Here is a 7179-nt window from a genome sequence, read left to right on the forward strand (position 1 = left end):
TGGCCTTCCTAGCCCTGGGCCAAGTTCCTTCCTCTTTGCTCAGTTTTTACCCCTTTCCTTCATTCTCCCATCCAACTTTCAGTCCTTCCTTTCTCACGCCCCAGTTAGCAGCATCTGAAAATTCGAAAGGTTTGTTACTCGTCTATTAATTGTATTCCATTTACTTATTCAGTTCTATACCTGTCTTACCTGTGTATGGAAGAACAGCTGGTAGCCAAGGTGGCACCAAGAATCCTAGCAGCTCTCACTTGACGTATCCGTAGTAGTCGGCAATTTCCATTTCGTTTTCCCTCTCGGTGAAAAATTGCAGCTTGCCCGAAGAGGTGTATCTGGCAGCATTCTCCCGTTGTTGTTGAGCCCGCCTCTTCATGGCCTCTCGCTCTGGCCTCTGCTCTTGTTCGATGGGCTTTGACATGACTGGCTCAGGCACGTTGGGTTCCCTCCATGGAACTCGTTGCTTGCTGAAGTCTTGGAGTAGAAATTGGGTTTGGAGCTTGGGTGGGGACTGGCGCTTATTCACAGCAGGGGGAACAGGCTCCCCCGCTGGAGAGGAGCGCCAGATGAAGTTTTGGAGGGTGCAGGCCTAGGAGCAGCAGACTGAGGGACACGAGGCTGGGTATGGTTGGTCCAAGCCGGTTGGGTTGGGTTGGTCACAGTTGGCTGAGCTGGTTTGGCGGGGCCTGGCAAAGAGGCAGGAGCTGGCTGGGATGAATTGGCTGCAGCAGGTTGAGCTGAGTCAGTAGAACCAGGCTGGGCACGGTAAGCCCCAGCAGGCCGATGTGAGGCCAGAGACTGTGGCCTCCGAGGAGCGGGTCGAGCTTGAGGCTTGTCCCAGGCAGAAAAAGGCAGAGGTATCAACTTGACCTTCCCAGGAGGAGGCCGCTCATACTGGGCTGGAGACGGACACTCTGTTTCAGCACTGCTGTCTGGTTTCTGGGCTTGGACTTGCGTTTTCTCAGGACCCTTCCCCTCACGTGGGGTATGCCGCCATGGCTGGATAGCTGGGGGTGGCTGGGGGTCTTTGGGGTTGCTTGACTTTCCCAAGAGCCGACAGGAAGAGAGCCCAGTTTTCGTCTCATTCTTCTTCCCCAGCGCATGAAGAACCTTCACAGACTCCAGCATGCGCACGCCAAGGGAGGTTCGAGGCTTTTGAAAGCTCTGTTGGAGAAGCTCAGTTTGGTGTTCCTTTCGCTTCGTGTGGGGGATTGCTGGCTTCTCTTCTGCCTTGACTTTGTTCCCTGACTGCTTGTTCTCCTCAGCCTTGTTTCTCCCTCTGGTCCTTTTGGTCTTTTCCTGCCCGTGGCTCTTAGTTTTGCTGATCTTTCTGGATGCAGCTTTCTGAGGTTTGCCTTGAGAGTGCTTGGCCGTGTTCACAGGAGCCCTGTCACTGACTGCAGCGTGGCATGTAACCACTTCTCCCCCTAACGGGCACTCTGGATTCTTTGGCTGGATTTTGGCCTTGGGAGCGCCACTGATAGGCTCAGAGGCTTTCTGTTTGTTCTTCCTGGGTTGATCAGAGGGAACCTTTATGACACTTGGCTTTTCCTGCACCTGATTCACCTTAATGGCTCTGGTGTCTTTAGCTTTGATCACGTTGGGACCTTGGGATTGATCAAGATCTTTCAAAGGATTAAAGAGCTGGGGAAGGTGAATATCCTCCGCCAGTGTAGTAATGTCTGCAAGACCACTGCTAGGTTCAATCCCATTTTCAAGTGTCCCTAGGTCCTGACGACTCCGGCTGTTCTCTCCCAGATCAGCATTTTCAGAACCAGGCTGCTCCTCTTGGCTGAGGGGATCGGTGCAGGCCAGCGGCTGGTGAATATCAGGGATTCCTAAAGGGAGTAGTGGAGGATCTTGGTTCTCTGTTGGGATCTGGTAGGCATCCAGAGGCTTTGAAAGCTTGGTTTTGATATCATCCACGTGCTTACTCTCTATTTGTCCCTGGCTTGGAGCTGGAGGCAGGGCCAGGAGACGCCTGGCACTCTGGACTGGAGCTGTCACTGAAATGTCCCCAAGTTCAGATGGTGGGTTACTCTCAAGTATGTGGCTGTTTCTGCTACTGCAGGACTTGGGGAGTTCTTGACTTTGTGTCACACAAAACGTCTGGCTTGGAGGTTGCAATCCCAGGGAATTTTTCATCACCAGGGGGGAGGTCTCCATCCCTACAAAGGGATCAAGGGAGAAGTCAGTCCCTGGTAAGTGAGATGCTCCCCCTAAACACCAACACAGCAGTCATGTACCTTTCAAGGGGTTCAGGGGCAAGATGGGCAAGGCATTTCTACTAACTCTTCTTAAGGATCACGGACAGTGCCCTATGCTACGAGGTAAGCGGTGACTGTTGTAATTCTTACTGGTGAGCCTTTCCTGTCGCTGATTCTCGGCTCGCTTTGTATTTCATAGGACTGTTATAAGTCCAATACAAAATGAGTCTTATTTTTAAAAACCTGAAATGTTTTACAAAGCCTAGCATTCTCATATAGGGTCCTTTCCATTCTCCCCACTTTCCCGAGAGGCCAAGAACACGTCACACCATGAACTAGGAGAGGGGGTAGAGCCCTTGCTGATGAAACACATCAACAAAGACAGAGTCTTAGCCTGCTTGCTCTCTGGACAGGATCTCGGACCACAAGGTCTTCAATCCTGGTATAAATGAAGGAAGTGAGGACAGTTCAACTGGCACTCACATAACAAGAGTTCTGAAACACCTTCCGAAGAGACTATAGCAGTAGATGAGGGAAGGGAGTGCTACAGTGTGGCAGTACAGGGGGAACGATCGGCTACAGCAGTGAAAAGTGTGGTACCGATTGGTGTGCTCTCGGCGTTCTTGTACATGTAGCATAGATGACCTCTACAGTGGCCCTCCCACCTTCCCACCTGCATTAGGTGTTCTTTTTTTTGTAATTTATGTTTATGTATTTATTTACTGTTTGAACTTATTTATTCTACGTATTTATTTTTTTGGCTGCACTGGGTCTCTCATTGCTGTGCACGGGCTTTCTCTAGTTGGCGGCTAGCGGGGGCTACTCTCGGTTGCGGTGTGCGGGCTTCTCATCGCGGTGGCTTCTCTTGTTGCGGAGCATGGGCTGTAGGCACGCGGGCTTCGGTAGTTGAGGCTCACGGGCTCTAGAATGCAGGCTCCGTCGTTGTGGCACATGCGCTTAGTTGCTGCACGGCATGTGGGATCTTCGCAGACCAGGGCTCGAACCCGTGTCCCCCGCATTGCATTGGCAGGCGGATTCTTAACCACGGCGCCACCAGGGAAGCCCTAGGTGTTCTCATATAGAGTCTAAATACAGAGGGCACTGAGCGAAGGTAGTGGTTATTAAAGGCTCAGGATCTAAATTCTACCTGCCTCTACACCCCTTCCCAGCTGTCGATTTGACCCCATTTTTGAATGCCGACCTCATTCTTCAACTTTCTCTGGCGTTTGTTATACTCACCTTGAAAACTTGTTTCTGTGATGCGTTGAGCAGACACAGGGTGGCAGACTGCAGAGGTGGAAGCTGGTGGTCGGATATTTGTGGGCTGAATCTCCTTCAGTCCCATTCCCATTTCTGGTTGCCCAGAGGCCCGACTTCCTGTGTATGACGCCGAGCCGTAGGATTGCGGGCAGGAGCCAAGTTCTCCATACAGTAAAGACCCCAGTGTGCCTTGGTTATAGTAATATACCTGGCTTCCGTCCTGGCAGGGAAGTGACAGGCGGCTCTGCCCCTGATTTGGAATCTGAGATGGTGTTCCCTGAGCAAGGCTGGCAGAAAGCGATGGATGTAGAGGGACCATGTTCTTGGCGTCTGAAGTTTTATCATACTGGGCTGCCAGAAACATGGAGGAGGCAGCTGTGTGGCGGTCAGTGAGTGCCAGAGTAAAGTCTCCGAGTGAAGAAGAATTCTTTTCAGTGCTTGCTGTGATGTCCCACTCAAGAACACCTGGATAGGAAGCAGCTGAAGTGGAGATCTGGCTGTGGTCAGTAACTCCAGATAACATAGTCGTGCTAGAATGTTGGTAAAGGTAGGCACTACCCATGAGTGTCTGGAAAGGGGTACCGGTAGCCGATGCCGAACTGACGGCAGGGGCAGAGACTCTGGAGAAGTTGCAGACACTTCGTGTTAGGGAAGTTGCATTGCTCACCACAGGAGGAGAATGCTGCAGAGAATTTAGAGTTCCAAGTAGAGATGGATGTTGGAAATTTTCTGTAAGAACAAGAGGGTCATGAAAAACTCAGGGAGGTTGAGAAATTCTCACTACGTTTGAGGAACGGCATCATCTGAAGGTTCTTGCTATCAGGACACCTCTACTATCACTACTTCCTGAGAAACCCAAAATCAGACAGTTAATGATGGCTGTAAGGACTGAGCAGTTTTCCACTCTTCTCTATTCACTGCCTGTGCTCCCATCTTGGGCACAGACGGGCAGAAGAGCCAAGTGGTGTGGTTCAGAGATTGTTCTCTAGGCTGGAAGCAACCTTCTCCCTGCCCTGTCTTTCCCTTCAGCCTGCACTCGTATTGACTTCTATGCTATTTCCTAGACTGGAAGCATTTTAGAACTAGGAGGCCCTTAGAGAACTTCGATGTTCTCAGTCTCATTTCGTGAGTAAGGAAACTGAGGCTCAGAGAGGTCGGGTTGACTTGTTCAAGTTCTCTCATTATGTTAGTATCATTACCAGGTTTCAGAACCTAAGTATCCTGACTTCCTTGCCAGGACTCCACTCTGAGCATGATACTGCCAGAAAGCAGGAGAAATAGAACTTATAATATAGGCATTTTTTTTGTCCATTAGAAAACAGTACGGCTATTACCATGGTCGTCTTCAGTGTCTCCCTTTGCTTGTGCAGTTCCCACGCTATTACCTAGAGGTGACGTACAGCTCAGTCCAACTGGTGAATTGAAAGAGTCATTTTTGCCCTCTTCAAGCCTGGTTTCTCATCCTACCTCAAAATGATTACCCGAAAGTGGATTTCTTAAGTGCTTTTGGAAAGGGAAGAGTTATCTGATTACTTCAGATTCCTCACCTGTAAAGTGGTTATAACACCACCACCAATAATAATAGCAGTAATAATTAATAGATGAATAAGCTGATCTATTGCGTATGATTTATATGGAGGAAGATACAATAAGTTCTAGAAAGACAAAGAAAAATCATGACAAGCATATTACGTTAACGAAAAAGAAATCCATAGATATTAATGAAAACTGGGGTATGTGGCAAGTATCGAAGCCTAATGAATTTACTAACAAATGGCATTCTGTACTATCCATGCAATATTATGAAAGTGAATTTTGCCCACTCTATTTTAGTGAATACTATTAACCAGAAGACACGATGGAGGTGATAGAGGTGAATGAATTCCTAGCCAATGCATACAGACAGAGAAGGTATGTCAGTAAAAAATGCATAACAAGCAACAGAATGCAATAAATGTGCATGTATAGGTAGCCACAACACATATAGACAAGTATTTCAATGAAAACCGGTACGAAGCAGACAGCAAAATAATAAGTGTAAAAGAGTTTCATTATTGTGCTCCTTCATATTTTTACCCAGCAAGTAAGAGGTATTAAGCCTAGGAGAAATATATATTTCAATGAATATAGCTTATATAATAAGCAGAAAGGAAGCTTAAAATGTATCAGGAAGGTTTTTGGATTTATCCTAGAACTTAGATTAGAATCATCTTCAGCATCCAAGAAGATGGCATCCCAAAACCTCAAAAAACCATCATGCCTAGAATCCAATTAAAAAAGATTTTCAAATGTAAGAAAATCCACAGGACTCCACAATATGGTTTTCGATAAATGTGGATGTTTGTTTGTTTTGTTTCTTTGGCCGCGCCGCGTGGCCCTGGCCGTGAAAGCACCGAGTCCTAAGCACTGGACCGCCAGGGAATTCCCTAAGTGGGGGGAATTAGAGATGTGGGGCTTGACTTTTTCTTCTTCTTCTTCTTCTTCTTCTTCGGTAGCTAAGATCTACAAGCGAACGATGGCTGTTGATCAATGTGCTCTCTGTGTTAGGAAGGAAATAACTGTAAAAATGAAAAGCAGCCTTGCCTTAGAACCTACATATCACACCAAGGAAAATAGTCCTTCTGATTCAATTTAGAAGATATCACTTAAAATGTTGAATTGGTGAAATGTCTACCTAGTTTAAAAATTAGAAAGAATAAAACACTGAAAAGCAGCCCCCTAGATAACCACTGTGGTTGCTTGTTTATAGGAGGCATCATTTCTAAAACGTATTTCTAAAATGTTTATATTCAAAACTGTCAAGTGGCCAACTGTATTCAGAGAGGCAATAAAAGAAAGAAAACGGAGTATGACTTTTCTGATAAGCTGCCTTTCCTGGTGATCCCCTGTTCTGGCCTTACTTTCCTTCTTAGTCTGTTAATGTAAGGGTTTGCTACCATCAACTTGGTTTTGCCCTGCTCTGAGCAGGTTTCCCTCTGTGCTGTTTCTGCTTTAATTGAAAATCTTTGGTTCCCATCAGCATTCCATTGCAAACTCCGTTTTTCTTGAGAGCTCCTCTATGCTTTCCCTCTTCATTCTTACATTTTCTCCCATCTCTTGGTGCCTGTTGGCCTGTGCTAATGAAAACCATCCTAAACTTCCTTACGCTCGACTCTGTGCCTCCCTGTAGAGCCCAGTACTCTCCATCCTCTCTCCCTATTCTCTCTTTTCAACTAGTCGAAATCCTAGTGGAGGGAGACCATTAGAGATGAAACATCTTGGTATATATTGCTAGTTTTCTATGTCCCCTGGCTTTTCTGTGTTTCTGTTGAAACACTCTTGAGAAGTGTCTGATTTCGTTTTCTACATGGGTACCCTTTAAGGCTCAATACTGGAAAAGAAGGGGATCAGAGTGATCAACCCAACGTGGTATCCTAACGTAACAGTTAAGGAAAGCAACAGGCTTTGTGAGACAGCCAGTGATTTGTCCAAAGTCACACAGATAGTAAACGTCAAAGTCAAAACTGAAATTAGGTCTCCAGACGTGTAGTTCAATACTTTCCCTCATTATTCCATGCTATTTTGAATCTCCTACTCAATTTAGGGGCAAAAGAAATCGAACGCAAAACTTTCCAACGTTTCTTTTCTTACCTGACATGGTCAGAGAAGAGGAAGCATCCACTGCAGGTACCAGGGATGAGGAGACAACACTAGAGGATGTCCGAGTGGCTGCAGCTGA

General features: G+C 46.9%; 1 pseudogene across 1 annotated transcript; it reads right to left on the reverse strand.

The window, feature by feature from the left end:
• Positions 1 to 210: 210 nt before the first annotated feature.
• On the reverse strand, positions 211 to 7179 carry LOC309621957 (uncharacterized protein C2orf78 pseudogene; annotated as a pseudogene). Its single transcript has 3 exons — positions 7092 to 7179; positions 3441 to 4190; positions 211 to 2162 (listed from the first exon to the last, which is right to left on the reverse strand). The product of its transcript is annotated as an uncharacterized protein C2orf78 pseudogene (transcript).

The sequence above is a fragment of the Balaenoptera borealis genome (assembly GCF_965194805.1).
Source record: "Balaenoptera borealis genome assembly, contig: HAP1_SCAFFOLD_1284, whole genome shotgun sequence".
Taxonomy (NCBI): Eukaryota; Metazoa; Chordata; class Mammalia; order Artiodactyla; family Balaenopteridae; genus Balaenoptera; species Balaenoptera borealis.